Genomic DNA, 17,804 nt, shown 5'->3' with positions numbered 1-17,804 from the left:
TAAGGAGCCCTCTGTGAGAGAGTACTCTGAACTTTTGATTGTTTTAAGTGGTAAAGATTGTTTTAAAGTACTTTAAGAAGTAGCCAATGGTTGTCCAACCACACCCCTAGCTTTATATTCAGAGTTCATTTTCCTCACAGTAAATCTCAAGTTTAGAATCTTTTGCAATCTGAAGAGGCTGAGAATTTCCCAAATCGTCAAGTTCTGGTTTATTTTTGCTTGCCACTTTCTTCCTTCAGTTTTGCTTTTTCAGTTTTGCTCTAGCATTTACTATAAGCAGTAAGAAGAAATGAGGCTGCACTTAAACACTTACCTAGGAAGTCTCCTCTGTTAAATATCCAGGTTCATTGCTTAATAGTTCTGCTTTCTACAGAACAATAGGGCATATTTCTGCTACATTTTCTGATGCTTCCAATTTTCTTTTTTCTTTTTAATATTTTATTTTTAAGTAATCTTTACCCCCAACTCACAACACCAAGATCGAGTGTCACACGCCCAATGACTGAGCCAGCCGGGCTCCCCACCTTTCCTCCAATTTTCAATGACAAGTGTTTCATTTCCTTCTCACTGAAGGAAGTGCCTTGAACATCCATAGTTCAACCAATAGTCAATTCAGAGCAATCTAGGTTTTATCTATCATCTATTTCAAAATTGTGCCAGCCTCTACCCATTACTTGATCTCAAAGGTACTTCCATATTTTCAGGAATTTGTTACAGCAGCACCCCACTCTGAGTGTCAAAATCCGTTTTAGTTTCCTGTAGCTGATATAACAAATTACAACAAATTCAATTACTTATGGCAACAGGAATTTATATTCTCACAGTTCGGAAGGCCATAAGTTAGAAATCATTATCATGGGACTGAAATCCTGTTGTCAGCATGAGCACACTCCTGGAAGGTCTAGGAGTGATTCCACTGCATACTTCTTTCAGCTTCTGGTGACTGCTGACATTACTTGGATGTGGCCACGATACTGTACTCTTCAAGGCCAAGGCCTCTTCAAAGCCAGTTTTTTGTTTTTTTTTTTTTTATAACTTTTTAAAATTTTTTTAAGTTTTTAAAATTTTTTAATGTTTTATTTATTTTTGAGAAAGGGACAGATAGAGCATGAGTGGGGGGAGGCAGAGAGACAGAGGGAGACACAGAATCTGAAGCAGGCTCCAGGCTCTGAGCTGTCAGCACAGAGCCTGACACGGGGCTTCAACTCAGGAACCTTGTGATCATGACCTGAGCCGAAGTGGGATGCTCAACCAAGTGATCCACCCAGATGCCCTAAGGCCAACATTTTTAAATCTCTGTCAGCTCCATTTTCACATCATCTTCTCCTTCCTGTGTATGTATAATCTTCCTCTGCCCCTACCCCCTTGTAGGGATAAATATGATCACATTTAAAACCACATAGATAATCCAGAATAATCTCCCCATCACAAAATTCCTAATTAAACCATGTCTGCAAAGATCCTGTTTCCCTATAAGGTAACATTTCTAAATTCTTTTTTCAGTCTTGCCATATTATTGAAATCATAGTGTCTGACTGCACTCAAAATAACTCAATAGCTGCTTTTGTTTCTTCTCAGAAACACACACTTAATCTGCACCTAGTTACTGTTCCATTCTAGCTCCTATCTTTATAAACGACATATCAGGTGCTTAAGCCAAAAATGTGGGAGTTGGCATGAAGTTCTCTCCTTTACCTATTACATTTAATCCATCAACAAGACTGGCTAGGACTGAGTTGCTTCTCTCCTTTTCCTTTTCTAGGGCTACAATCATGGTCCAAGCTGTTGCTATTTGTTGCTATTGCGATTTCTCTGTGGACATTAATGGGCAAAAATGTTTGTGGACATTTTTCAACTAACTCTCAGCTTTTGTTCAAGCCTTGTGAATCTGTTCTCCCCACAGCAGTCAGAGTATGATCTTTTAAAATCCCATCAGCTAATGTCACTCCTCTGGTAATACCATTCACTGGTTTGCCATACATGCTTGGGGTAAAATTCAGATGTCAAACCTTTATTTTAAATGCCTCATATTATCTACAGTCTCATAGATTCATTTTTTTCTCCTTCAAATATGGGCTTCTTTCATAACACACAATAAGTAAGTTAAAATGGCCATTTCTAATCTCAAAGGAAAGAAAATATTTATTAAAATGGAAACTTTTTTGTATTTTAAATGATGTCATTTAATACTATATTTAACCTTGCTTTATAAATAATACCTTAAAATACTTTTGAAAGATATTTAGAAATATGTGGTTTCAGGGGCGCCTGGGTGGCTCATTTAGTTAAGCATCTGACTTCGGCTCAGGTCATGATCTCACAGTTTGTGAGTTTGAACCCTGTGTCTGCTAACAGCTCAGAGCCTGGAGCCTGCTTCGGATCTGTGTCTCCCTCTCTCTCTATCCCTCCCTGACTAGTGCTTTGTCTCTGTCTCTCAAAAATAAATAAATGTAAAAAAATTAAAAAAAAGAAATATGTGGTTTTAATTACATTTGGATGAACTTTCTGTTTATTGCTTAGTCTGTAGTGGGTATTTACTAGTATTAGGTCTGGACCTACAACTACGTTACTAATTATCACTGGATAAAGAAAGGTGTTGCAGTTGCCATTGTAAGGCCAAAAATCAACAGCGACTTACAGAATGCTTGCAATGAGTCCAAATATATACACATAGTAATTTGGAAGAAAATATATATTTCTCCCTGATCTGTAAAAGTGTCTCCTTTTTCCATTTTGTCATTTAATGACTCAAAATTAAAGGAACATTGTGAAAACAATTATACTATACAAAGTAAAGATGCCAGTGCAAAAAGCACACAAAAATCCAGAAAGTTATCAACAGCTTTAGGCATAGTTAAAAAAATGCAAAATTAAAAAAATATATATATACCTTTTGCTTGTTGTATTGATAATTGTGTTAATACCTATTATTTTTAGTTCAGTTTAGTTTAGTTTTTCCAGTTTAGTGAACATAGTGTTATTTTAGTTTCAGGTGTACAGTATAGTTATTCAACAGTTCCATATATCACCCTGTGCTCATCACAAATGTACTCCTTAATCTCCATTGCCTATTTCACCCATCCCCCCACCCACCACCCCTACTGGTAACCATCAGTTCTCTATAGTTAAGAGAATGTTTCTTGGTCTCTCTCTCCCTCTCTCTCTCTCCCTCTCTCTCTCTCTCTCTCTCTCACACACACACACACACACACACACATATACACCCCACTTTGCTCATTTTTTTTGTTTCTTAAATTCCACATATTAGTGAAATCACATGGTATTTGTCTTTCTTTGATTGGCTAATTTGCTTAGCATTATATTTTTTAGCTCAATCCATGTCATTGTAAATGGCAAGATTCCATTCTTTTGTTTATGGTTGAGTAATATTCTATTATATATATACAATATATATGTATATATATATATATACACATACACACACACACGCACTCACACGCACAAACATACATACATACCCCACATCTTTATCCATTCATCTATTGATGGACCCTGGGGTGGGCCTATAATTTGGGTACTGTAAATAATATAGCTATAAACATAGGGGTGCTTGTGTCCCTATGAATTAGTGTTTTTGTATTTCGGGGTAAATACCTAGGAGTGTGATTACTGGATCGTAGGATAGGTTTATTTTTAACTTTCTGAGGAACTTCCATACTGTTTTCTACAGTGGCCACACCGGTTTACTGTTAATACCTATTGTTGACAAAAGTATGGAAAACACCACTCAGATACAGTGTCCTTACTTGTACATTGTACTTGTACAACCATACTGGAGAGTAATTTGATAAAAATCATCATTGCTATCCAAATGTTCATACTTTTGAATATAGCTCTTCCCTTTAACTTAATAAAATAATCAGATATGTGCAAGAAATTTATATATTAAGGATGTGTGTTATCTCATTATTTACAAGAATGAAAATTCAAAAAATCTGAAAGCTAATCTAAAAGCTTAGAGAATTGAATGAATAAATTATGTTACATTTATATGCTGAAATACTGTGTGGCTATTTAAAATCATGATTTAGAAAAACATTCTATGACATGAGCAAATATTCAGGATATATATATATATATATATATATATATATATATACATATATATATATGTATGTATAATCAAAACAATTTAAACAAGGGTATGTGCCTTATGATACTGGTTTTGTGAGACACAGACACACACGTGAAAAGATCTCTTGCCTGTTATCCCAATTAATGATGCAGAATCAATACCCTTACAATTCCATAAAATATTGTGCTATGTAGTCACCTATTATCTATGTCACAGAGCACAACAACACAATAAGACATTTAAATTAGACTTTAAAAAATTGTAAATGGAGCCTTTTGTCAAGGGATGCTTTGAAGTACATGGGAGACATAAGGCTAAAGATAGAGTTACTTAATTTCAAGGGTACTGATAGTGTCATAGTGAGTATGACATTAGTATTCATTATGTGGGGTCGCAGCTGGGGAAGACCAACCCAATTCATCTGTTTAGGGAAATATCACCATTGTGCTTATGAATGCCTATTATGTATCATAAAAATCTTACGAGTATTAGATTTTAATAATTTAATATATAGTAAAAGATTCATTAAAAAATAAGTTTTATAAGTAATCCATTCTTGTTAAAGGAATCAGAGAAAAAGTATGGTAGACTCCAGATTCTGAGTACTTTCTTACCATCCTTTCTATAATGTCTTCACTCTTAGGAAGGAACTTGTACATTTGTCACATCACATAAGTAATCCAAAAAATTGTCTTCTTTTTATGCAGTCAGTCATATTCTATTCCTTTCTTCATTGTTTCTCTTTCTCAGAGCCAGAATTATTGTTACCATCAGCTACATAGGAGCATCAACTAATAAAACCTAAGTCACATGTTTTCTAGCTCCCTGTATTTCTTTAGGGATGTTCTATGAAAAGAGCTTACTTCAGATCCAATAGAAATGGGAAAGAGTTGCTACTGTCTCAAAATTTGCTTAAACAAATGCTTTCGGATAGGGTTTTATGCGGTGTGTATAGGTATTAACTATCCTAATTGTATATTTATTTAACATAAAGCACTTTTTTCATCATAACAGCAACTAAAAAACCCAAAATGCAATCCAAATGATATGGACATAAACACACACTCATATGTATGTTGTCAGCTTGCCTGAACATGGGTAAGAGGCTCTAGATTAATGTCCTTCTTAGATCTTTCATAAACAATTGCAAAGGACAATGGGATCTAAATAGACCATGTCTTTGAAGGCCTGCTGCAACTTTTCTAACATTCTATCATTCCATCATTTCTTCGTGCCCAGAAGACAATCATTTGCAGAGTCTGTCTTGTAGGTCTTCTACATTCTCATGTCCCTTCTTATCCGTGTTACTTCCATTTTGATACATAGTATTTACAAATTAGTCCCCTTTATTCAATGGAGCTTACAGCTGTGTTAAAATAGGGACAATTTTCTTCATCTTGTCTGACAAAGTCTGACACATAATACGTTGTAAGTACTCACAATGAGTATTAAAAGGAATGAGTACAGATGCTGGAGAGGATGTGGAGAAATGAGAACCCTCTTGCACTGTTGGTGGCAATACAAACTGGTGCAGCCGCTCTGGAAAACAGTGTGGAGGTTCCTCAAAATTAAAAATACATCTACCCTATGACCCAGCAATACCACTGCTAGGAATTTACCTGAGGGATACAGAAGGGCTGATGCATAGGGGCACTTGTACCCCAATGTTTATAGTAGCACTTTCAACAATAGCCAAATTATGGAAAGAGCCTAAATGTCCATCAACTGATGAATGGATAAAGAAATTGTGGTTTATATACTCAATGGAATACTACTTGGCAATGAGAAAGAATGAAATATGGCCTTTTGTAGCAACATGGATGGAACTGGAGAGTGTGATGCTAAGTGAAATAAGTCATACAGAGCAAGACAGATACCATATGTTTTCACTCCTATGTGGATCCTGAGAAACTTAACAGAGGACTATGGGGGAGGGGAAGGAAAATAAAAAGAAGAAATTAGAAAGGGAGGGAGCCAAAACATAAGAGATTCTTAAAAACTGAGAATAAACTGAGGGTTATTGGGGAGTGGGAGGGAGTGGAGGGTGGGTGATGGGCATTGAGGAGGGCATGTGTTGGGATGAGCACTGGGTGTTGTATGGAAACCAATTTGACAATAAATTTCATTAAAAAATAATGAGTACAATGATACTGATATTTTGAATTATGTTGCAGAAAATCAAAATTATGGAATTTCAACAATTATATCTAAACAACACTGGCCATTTGCTTTTGAGAGTAATTCAGGTTTAGTATAAGGTCTTCATGAAAATTATTTTAAAAATGAAAATATAAGAAATAGTCTAATGTTATGAAGAATGTTATAAAGATTTAAAGTACTTCTAGAAATTATAGGATACATTTATATATTCACTAACAGAAGATAGAATAAAATAAATTAAGTGAACTCTGATTCATCTTAAATCCTGCAAAAAGACAGGAAATGGACAAAAATACTCATTTTATATATCTAGAAGCATATCAGTTGCAGAAGGAAGTTAATTAGTATGTTGACCTATACGCAAACTAAGTGTCTAAAAAAGCACAAATGCATGTATCCATTGCTACCCTAGCTCAAGGACAGAATGGATTGAATAGCAAGAGAGAATATATGAGCATGAAAGTAGGATGGGGTTTATGTGGGTATATACACCTGGAGAAATGTGTATGTGTGTGTGTATGTGTGTGTGTGTGCACGCGTGCACACGCATATGAGTATTCCAAGTGTTGGAAGTGCATCAGGACAAAATTCTGAACTTAATCCTAAGATACAAATAAATCATGCAATGAATGTAATTACTTTACTTACCTTTGTCCTGTGAATACATTTGGGAGAGTGGAAAAAAAAATGTTTGCTTGCACTTACACTTAGACAATTCAAACCTTCCCTACTCCCTAGGTAATAAGGTGTTTTTACTTATTTGTGAGCCTGTGGCCTTCTTTCCTAGAATACAACCCAAACAGATCCATATGCAATCTGTTGCAGGCTTTTTAATATAAATGGAATAATTTTTTTAAAGTCTATCCTACCAGCGTTGGTAAATTGTTTAGTGACTTTTCCACTCTACTTTGATTGGGGCATAATTTGGGGGACTACTGTGTGGGCAACCAAAAAGCTACACAGATGTGGAAATTTCTCTCAATCATTAACTGTGAAATATAAGCCACAATTAATGTGTATCATCAAATTAGGAGATAATGTTAGTTTTCACACTTGAGTTCTCAGCTTAATGCTTTAACTATCCTTATTAGGGGCTCTTAGCACATCAAAAGAGAGATCAGCAAAACAAATGATTAGCTCTCTGGTCAATTTGCTAGGCTCCAGTGGTAGTTTAATTTGGTAGCAGGGCATTTCTAATAAATGTAATCCTCATTTATTTAATGAACCTAATTTTAGCATAAATATAAAGATGAATGTAGGTAATGTATATTATAATTTGCTGCCATATACTCTTTTACACACAAATGCCCATAGGTATATATAGATATATGTTACTTTCAATTACATAAAAGCTCTAAAAAGGATCACTTTATAATTCAAGCTAAGTTGCCAAATTCCTTACTTTGGTTTCCAAACCGTCTTTATTCCAAGCTTGAATCCACCTAGCAAAAGGAAGTAAAGTATATGTTCTCTTTTAAAAGTCCTACAGAAGTGTACTCTCTGGATTTTCTTTTGGCCTCCAAAACATAAAGGGGAACATTAAATGTCTGTTGCTTACAAATGCTTAGACAGGTCATTGAATGGATACAATCAACTGTTGTTCCCTGCCCCCCTCCCGTTGGTGTATACCATGTTTAACCAGCAGAAATTCCATTTTTGTACACAGAAGAGAAGCCTTTCTTATCTTACAAGTTGAGTTTTATTTAAGCCAGTAAATTGTACATAATATTATACAATGAATTTCCTTTTCAATTAATTTGTCCATTCTAATCATTTTGATAGGGTAACTAACTCATTTAATACTTCAGGCAGACACTTAGAATGTCTTTGGGGAATTGACCACTTCATTGCAGTTAAAAAGTGTATTATTTGGAGGCATAAATGGATACCAGATCTCCTTTTATGTTTTGGACCTAGGTACTAAATTGTGGTAGGCCACACTCCCACTGTTAGCCTTAATAGGATTAGTTTGGATATTAACAAAAGAACAATTAACACCTGCTGATATGATCACAGATGGTATCAAAGAGTAAGAGGAACTCAATTTTACAGGGACACTCACCTAAGGTTTTTTATTGGGAATGCCAGTACAGAAGTGGCTACAAAATTCAAGAACAGAATTCTGTGTAACTATTAGTGATACAGTATTGAAGTGTATATGAAATTAGAAGTCTTTCTCTAGCTTGCTTAATTCTAAGGAAGGGGCTCTTTTTTGATGGTCTATCAGCTAAAACTAGCTCTGTGACTCTGGGTATGTTTAATTTCTGAGTGTAGTTTTCTTTACCTGTAAAATCGAAACAATTATAGCCCCCAGTTTCTGGGATTCTTGAGAGGATTAAAAGAGATAATACAGGCAAAGGGCATAATCCTGTTTCTTACATATACATGTTAGTCCTTGTTCTCATTTTTATATTGCTGTCTCTAATCATTTTATAGATTCTTCAGGGAACGTTTAAAATTTTGAACTTAGTCAAAAACACAACATGTTTTTGATGGATACCATTTGCCAAATATCCAAAGAATGTTTATAATTTTAATCACGAAGTGGCAGTAAATTTTATTACATGCCTTTTCAACTTTAGAAAGTTTCCCCCCCCCCTTCTATTAGTGTGATATACTTCAATAACAGATTAGACATCTTGGAATAATTTAATAGTTAAGTATTTTTTTATATACTGCTATTTCAGTTTGCTAATAGTTTGCTCGAATATTCAAATGGTATTATATAATTTTGTGATTATAGTATCTCTGTTTAGTTTGTATTTTAGGGTCCTGCTAGCATTATAGAATGAATTTGGATATTTAGGGTCTTTTCTATGTTCTCAATCATTTAAATAGCTGATAAGTTATCTATTCCCTGAAATTTATAAAATTTCACAGTTGTGTTTGTGAGTTGAGGCCAGAGAATGGAAGGGAAAAAGTCTCTCTTTCCATTTTTCTTTGGTTATTTGTATATTGAATTATAAGTCTACTTTGGTAATTAATATTTTTTAGAGAAAACCCAAATATATAAGAATTCTGGAAGAGCCCAAGAGGTCGTAGAACAAAGTAGAATCTTTAAATTTCACAAAGGAATTTCATGTGTCTTTACTAGTATTACACCATTTAGACAATTTAGATTCAAAGGACCAGTACCACCTCACACACATTAAAATGGAAAGGAAGGAAGAAAGAAAGAAAGAAGGGGAAAAAGAAAAAAAGAGAGAAACCAAGAAAAAAGAAAAGAAAAACATAAAATAACAGGTATTGGGGAAGATGTGGAGAAATTGGAACATTTATGCACTGTTGGTGGAATGTGAGATGTTGTAACCACTGTGGTTGATGATTCCCCAAAAAGTTAAAAAAAAAAAATGAATTACCATACAATCCAGCAACTCCACTTCTGGGCATATACCTAAAATAATTGAAAGCAAGGCCTCAGAGAGATATTTGTACTCTCATATTCATAATGACATTATTCATAATAGCCCAAATTGGAAGCAACCCAAGTGCCCATCAACAGACGAATGGATAAACAACATGCACATATACGTACTTACATAGCCATAAAAAGGAAGAGAATTCTTACATATACTACAATACAGATGAACCTTGAGGGCACTATACTAAGTGAAATACTTATATGAATTTCTCAGTGTATAAATAAACTCATAGAATCCATAGAGACAGAAAGTAGAATGGTAGTTACCAGAGACTAGGGGAGAGAGGAAATGGAGAATTGTTATTTGATGGATACAAAGTTTCAGTTTTGCAAGATGAGGAGGGTACTATAGAGAGATGGTAATAATGGCTGTACAATATATGAATATAATTAATACTACTGAACTGTACACTTAAAAATGGTTAAGATCTGTATTTTACCACAAGTTATTTTTTTTTTTAAATCAAATGATGGGTAAGCGATAGAGCTAAGCCATGGAGTACCTCTAGATCTAGAAGCATTTGGACTATTCTTGAGCACTCCAAGCCTAATGGGGCATATTTCTGCCATATCTAGCCCCTAAGAAAAATTTTCTGGGATATTCCTGTCTTTATTTACTTTTATATATTAAAAAAAGAGAAGCAAAAACATAAAGGTTGAAAAATAAAGCCCTAGGGCAATGCCTAGTAATTTTCTTTCCAAAATAGGTTTACATACTCTTAGAGTATCCTCCTCCAGGGAACCATCCTTAACTTCCTAATGTTCACTGTGTGAACCTGTCCTCATTCAACATATTCACTTCATCCTAGTCTTACTTTCTTCATAACTTTTATTACTCCATGTTCGAAATATCTGCTTATTTTCTCTTTTTTTCTAGAATGGGAATCTCTGGAGAATAGTCAATAAAAGGTTAAAGACCTAGTTATACCTGTATTTCAATTTTCATGGCATAGATTTCTGTTACTTAGTGTTTTTTTCTTTTCTATTCGTTGCTAAATTTTTGTATACCTCCAGCAAAGTTAATAAGTCTCTGAAGTATTATTATATGAATAATGCTATTCTGGATTCCAGGGAGACAGTAGTATAAAACCTAGAAAATAATGAAATAAAAGGCCAAAATAGTTTTCCTTATTGAGCTCATGTTATAGAGGGGATAAACAATAAACAATACAAAGGCATGCAATTCTTATTTTGTTGCATATATGATAAAAGTAAAATAAAGCAGGGGATGGGATATAAGGAATTTGAATATGTAGGAAATTTTAGAGTAGGTCACACAGAGAATAATGGCTTTTAATCAAATACCTAGTGAAAGGGACACTGTTATTTTGATAGAGCTGCCATAACAAAATGCTACAGACTGGGTAGCTTAAACAACATAAATTTATTTTCTTACAATTCTGGAGCCTAGACATGTAAGATAAAGGGGTTATCAGGTTTGATTTTTCCTGAGAGTTCTCTTCTCGGTTTGCAGATGTCCAGCTTTTTGCTGTGTCCTCACAAGACCTTTGTTCTGTGTACATATATTACACATATTCCTGGTGTCTCTTCCTCTACTTTTAAGGGCATCAGTCACGTTGGATTAGGGCCCCACCCTAATGGCCTCTAAAAAGAGGCCTCTAAAAACTTAATCACTTCTCTAAAGATCTGTTTTCTGAATATGGTTACATTTTAAAGTACTGGGGATTGGGATGTCAACATAATGAATTTTTGGAGGACACAATTCAGCCCATAACAGAGAGGGAATAAGTCATGTAGCTATCAGGAGCAGCACATTGCGAAGTGAACAAGTACAAAGGCCCAGAAGTAGGAACATGTCTGACAGTGTTCTGGCAGCATCAAAGAGGCCTGTGCAACTGGAACAGAGAAGAGAGATCTAGCAGATGAGGCCAGAGAGAAACAGAGCCAGATCTTGTATGTCCCTGCAAGACCTACCCTTTTTATTTTGAGAAAAATGGAGTATCATTAGAACGTTTGAACCGCAGACATATGTTTGGACATGTGATCAGCTAGGACCTCTCTGACTGTTGTGTTGACATAGACTAAGGTGGATAGAAGGGATACAGAGGCTCTTGTAATCATCAAGATAGGATATAATGGTGGCTAAGTATACAATTGTGGCATTGGGAGAAATGAAAGGTGATCAGGTTCTGGAGTTTTTACATTGTTTTAAGGTCAAGCTAATTAGATTTATTGGCAGACTATATGTGTGAAGTAACAAAAAGAGAAGAATTTTGGATGCCTAGCCATTAAAAGAATGTAGTTATCTGTGACCTAGAAGGGAGGAGCATAGGAGAAGTAGGTTTGGGAGATATAGAGGGGATTTCAGTTTTGGACTGGTTAAAAAAATTTTTTTTAGGTTATTTATTTTTGAGAGAGACAGAGTGAGAGAGAGAGAGAGAGAGAGGGAGAGCAGGGGAGGGGCAGAGAGAGAGGGAGAGAGAATCCCAAGCAGGCTCCACAGTGTCAGTGCAGAGCCCTATGAAGGGCTTGAACTCACAAACCCAGAGATCATGACCTGAGCCGAAATCAAGAGTCAGACATTTAACTGACTGAGCCACCCAGGCACTCCAGTTTTGGACAGGTTAAATTTGAGATGTCTATTAAAATAGGTAAGTTGATGTAGTAGTAAGCAACTGCATATATATACCTAGCCAAATGAAAAGACAGAGTTCAGTAATTAATGGCTGTAGATTATATCTTTGATGGTGTTATAACTGTGATGATGAGAAGACATAAGAGGGAAAAGTGAGGATAAAGAAAAAAAAAAGAGATTATTGTGTTACCTTATAAAACTTTTAAAAGTCTTGATGGGAGTTATGAAAATCATGATAGTCTTAGTATCTCTGAGGTGCTCTGTTAGAACAAGGGGAAAGATGGCATAGTACCTGTGTTCTGAGAATTTGCAGTTTGTCAGGGTGAGACCTACAGGTGTTAAATCTTGTGCTTGCCATCCTTCCGACACATGTGGGTGAGGGAGTGAAAGAAGCTGTGTTTTTCGGTAACTGTTGGCTTTTTGATGAGGTAAAGATATTATATCAAATGTGTTTCTTGTCTTGTATCCATGAATAAAGCTAATTTTAAGTCGTATTTTATTAAAAACCATTTGTGTCTGTGAATATGATAGTCAACTTCTGTGCTGTTGTGCTGTTTCGGTAATATGAAGACTCAATACACTCTCTTTGGAAATCAAGATTTGCAAATTCCAGTGCTCATAGGATCCAGGCAGGTAACAGAAATGAGAAAATATTTAAGAAAAGCAACTAGGGTGAATGGCTGTGGCATGCTGAATAATTTACACTACCCCCCATAGCCCCAAAGATGTGATGCAGTTAAAGATCTTGAGATAGGGAGATTATCCTGGATTATCTAGGTGAGCCCAGATAATCAAAAAAGTCCTCTTAAAAGAAAGTGGGGAAGTCAAAGACAGAGAAGGTTAATTTCACAAAGGAACTGGGGGTTCGAATAATTGCTTTAAAGATGAAGAAAGGAGCCATGAGTCAAGGAATGTGGGTGGCCTTTTGAAGGTGAGAGTGGCAAGGAAATAGCTTATCCTAAAGACAAGAGGACCAGGGGAGCACAGCCTTCCTCCAGAAGGAACACAGCCCTGCCAAAACTTTGATTTTAAACATCTGACCTCCAGAATGGTAAGAGAATAAATTTATGTTGTTTTAAGACACTACCCTTCCACAAAGCTATCATGATCAATTTTTTAACTGAAATGCAACTTTAAAACTAAACATGCACAAGAATGGCCAAGGGATGAGCATTTAGGGTCAATGCAGACTGAAGACTTTCAGTTTTCCACTGCTGTTAAACTGTGATTTCCAGGAAAATATTTCTACTTGCTATTTTATTTTACTAACAAATGTAATTAAAAAAAAAAAAACTTTGTCAAGTGTATATAACTATATATCATTTTCTCAATTTTCTTCACTTTCCCCACTTTAGCCCATCAGAAAGTTTTGAAGAGCTTTCCATAAAACATTTAAAGGAAGTGCTTAAACCTAGAATCATAACCTCCTTCCTTTTTTTTTATTCAAAGGAATATCAGCATCCTCTTACAATAACAGACAAGATCATGAGACCCATTGCTTCAAAAAAGGGCATATTTTGATTGATCTAAACAGGTGACAGGGAGACTCACTAATATCTACTCCACCTTTTGCATGACTTTAAGGCAGGTGCTCCCAATGTGTGGTCCAGTTGTATTAACATCACCTGAGAGCTAGTTAAAATGCAAATTCTTAGGCACCACCAAGGTGTACTGAGTCAGAAACTCAGTAAGTAGGGGTGGGGCCCAGGAATCCTTGGCTTAACAAACCCTCCAGGTGATTCTGATGCTGCTTCAGATTTTTGAACCACTGCTTTAACGCCATGATCCGGAGAGTGGAACAAAATGAAGCTGCTGTAAATCCTGATTCAGATTCATAAGCTTCAATGTTATAAACTAGGCTGGAAATCTTGCTCTTGAACTTCTTAGGAGTACGAGTCTAGGTAAGATGCTTTTCTGATTTTTCTTATTTATAACACGGAGAAACTGCCACATATATAGGGCGTGTGTATGTGTGTGTATATATGGCATTTGGGGTATAAAAACAATATGTGTAAAAATTTGGTAGCGTTATTCAGAAGCAGGCAAGCAGGCTATTATTAATGGTTGCTAGTATTAAACCAGTAATATTACTTGCAAAATTTTAATGTTTATTTTTGAGAAGGAAAGAGAGAGAGAGTGTGAGTGAAGCAGAGAGAGAGAGAGAGAGAGAGAGAGAGAGAGATTCCAAAGCAGGCTCTGTGCATCAGTAGAAGGCTCGATATGGTGCTCAAACCCATAAACCATGGGATCGAACCCATAAACCATGAGATCATGACCTGAGATAAAGTTGGACCCTCAATCTACTGAGCCACCCAGGTGCTCCTAAACCAATAATATTATTAAATAAGAAAATAAATAGTCTATTGGTTAAGAAGAATTAGTAAATTTATCCTGACTGCTTGAATCAAGTTCTTTAGTTCTAGTTCTCCTCATATACCCATGTTCAAATATTAGTCATGGAAATTATGTTTTATACACAAAAGTAGAAGATGTCAAGTTTCCACTCAGGCATACCAAGAGGCCTATGCATGATTGATTTATTCAGTAGACGAATCTCTCCATGTTAGTCCTACCTTAGAGGGTTTAGCACAGACTCTTCATACATAAATTTTTAAAAATGCATTTGAAGCATTAAAATATTGAGATATCGTCCACAAAATGACCTTAGGCCAAAATAATTAAAATGTGTAAGGTTTGCTATCTCGGAGAGGAAGACCAAAATCTAAAACAAACTAAATCAGTAAAGGGGATAAAAGTGCTTATGTAGTATAAACCCCTATAAGAAAACTGACTCAGAGTTTTTTTAATTTATTTATTTGTTAAGGATAAATGTTTGTGTTAAGGATATTGTAACATGAAAAATATAATTTTAAATAAGTTTCCCATGCCCCAGTGGCCCCTATCTATTTCAGATTGGTATATAGTCTCTTAGATGATCTATCATTTTGACTTTACTGAAACACATCCCTTTTTCCTCCTGAATTTTTTTCAAGTCACTCTGTGGGCTGTTAAAGTCTTTCTCTAACTCCCTGGACAGAGCATGCTAACATGGACTTGGGGTTTTCCAAAGGAGCTGTCATGATCTGTTGACTCAGTGATCCATTGATAACACCTGAATGCTCACAGCAGAGCCCATCTCAGCGTGGTACTGTTTAAGGCTGGACCATTGAAGATACAAGTGAATCATAAGCACCCCAATCAGCTGTAAGGTTATTTTCATTAGTGGCTTCTGCTTACAAAACAGGGCTCTGGGGAAGCATGATTCAGTCCAGGCGAAAGCCTGACAGCTCAGAAGAGTCACACTGTTAGGGACCAGTCACTTCTTGTTATAACAATGAAAGCAAGAAAAGTAATACTCTGTTGTCACTTTCACAGACTCCTAGGCCCTATTATGTAAAGCTTTAAGAACAGTGGTTTCCCATTCTGTACTTGGATTTCTCCCCTCTAAATGAGTCTTAAACTCAATCAGCACTCTATCTCTTCTTGGTGAACTAAGATTAATTCCTTTGGAAATACCACTTTTATTTTGCTGAAAAAAAAGTCCCCTGAGCAGACATAACCCTAGAAAAGTTTAATAGACTGGCAATACAAACATTGGTAATGAAATATAAACATCTTTAAGCTCAACTTAGGTAGTCCCCCTATGTGAGCTGACCCTCATGTTGGGCACTTTACCTACTTATTCTTTTGCTCCATACAACCTTATAAGATGTAAAACAAATAGGGCTTTCTATTTGACACTGAGAGACTTCTTTTAAACTTTATCCTCAACTCGGTGTTTCATTTTAATTAATGGGGTAATATTACACATCAAACCATTTTAATTCTACTGGAATTTTGTTTGCCCAATTGTTCTTGGAACATACTTGAAACCATTGGAAAAGCACACCAGTATTTTTTCAGAAAAATTGTTTTCACCATCCCATTCTTTGTAATGAGGAATAATAATCCGTCTACCTTAATAGATATTAGAAAATAATAGATTGTACCTGAGTAAAGCCATGTATTACAAAAGGAGTTGTAACATACCAATAGTATATTTGGGGAGGAGAAATAAAAACATGAGTAACTTCCTTCACAGAACCTCAGTTTTATAAAGATGGAGAAAAAACACAGTGTTTAAAAAGCTTGTAGTACATGATCTGCATTTTTGGTTTGACATAGACTGTTAAGTGAGCTGCCACATTTGGCCGGTATCATTGAAGAAATTGTTTGCTGACTAGTTGTTGATACTTTCATTCATAGAGAAACTCCTTGGGGATTTGGAGAATACACTTTTTTTCTGCATGTTTTGTATAATGTGTTACTATATGTAGATTTGGTTTCCAAGTTCTGTCCTTTTCACTAATGACACATCTACTGATCCTTCCTTATCTGGGCAACCTTATGCATGGATAAGCTGAAAACTTATTTTTCCCAACTTGTATAATACTCCCAGATGATATTATTTGAAGCAAGATTTTATTATGTCACTTACTTGCTCAAAAATCTTCTCTGGTTTCTTGATGAAATGAAAATAATACACATATTTAGTAGCCTCTAATTTAGAGCCTTCCATGATCTGGTCTTGATATAACTGTGAACCTCACTTTAATTTCTGTTTAATTTAGTTTCTGTTCTGCCCTTAAAACCAAAACTTCAGTATGACAAAAATGTCCTTGATCTATCTCTGCTTAACCTACCTCTACTTAACTAGTTTACCAGATTCGACCATGCTCTCAATTCTCCTCTCTAAAATATATGCCTGATACGTGTCACATGTTTCTCACACACAGATAGTAGCCTAAATGCTCTTTGCACCTCCATTTTATGAACAGTTGAACAATACAGTTACTGGGAGAGGGTTGTACCTAAGTTTATTTATATAAGTAGCTATTATTATAATTACAAAAATTAATTACATATTAATTGAGGACTATAAGTTGAAAAACACTTTTTCCCTCTGAAAATTAGTTACACAGTTGGAAGATGATAGTGATTCCTGTCTCCAAAGTATTGCTGTCAAATCAGGTGTGCCAAGGTAGCTGTAAAATATTGTGAGAAAAATCACAGAAAATTAGAAAGATTCTTCATTTATATTTCTAGTCAGATATCTTTAGGTTTCACTTGTGACATTTTGAAGAAACTGAAAATGCAATTCTAAGGTCACACATCTTGGGTGTGGTTTATGCAAGGAAGGTGACATATTTATTGGAAGACATGTACAATAGTGGATTAATGGTGAAAATTCCTTGTGAAAGAAATTATGGATCATGTAGTCATCATATATGTAGTGACAGAAATAGATTTCTAAATATGATACAGAGGAAGTTGTACCAAATTTAGAGCTTTTTTAAAAAGAGTAAACATGTTCATTCCTTTTTATTATGAACATTTTCAAACATTTATGGTTAAGTACAGTTATTTTTTATTGGAGTATAGTTGACATTTGGAAAAATGTACATATCATAAGCTTGATGAATTTTCATAAACTGGACACATCTGTGTAATCAGAACGAGCATTACCAGAATTCAAACAGGTCCCCCTATGT

The sequence above is a fragment of the Panthera uncia genome (assembly GCF_023721935.1).
Source record: "Panthera uncia isolate 11264 chromosome A1 unlocalized genomic scaffold, Puncia_PCG_1.0 HiC_scaffold_17, whole genome shotgun sequence".
NCBI classification, from domain to species: Eukaryota; Metazoa; Chordata; class Mammalia; order Carnivora; family Felidae; genus Panthera; species Panthera uncia.
The sequence above is the reverse complement of the archived record's forward strand: the minus strand, read 5'-3'. Positions refer to the sequence as shown.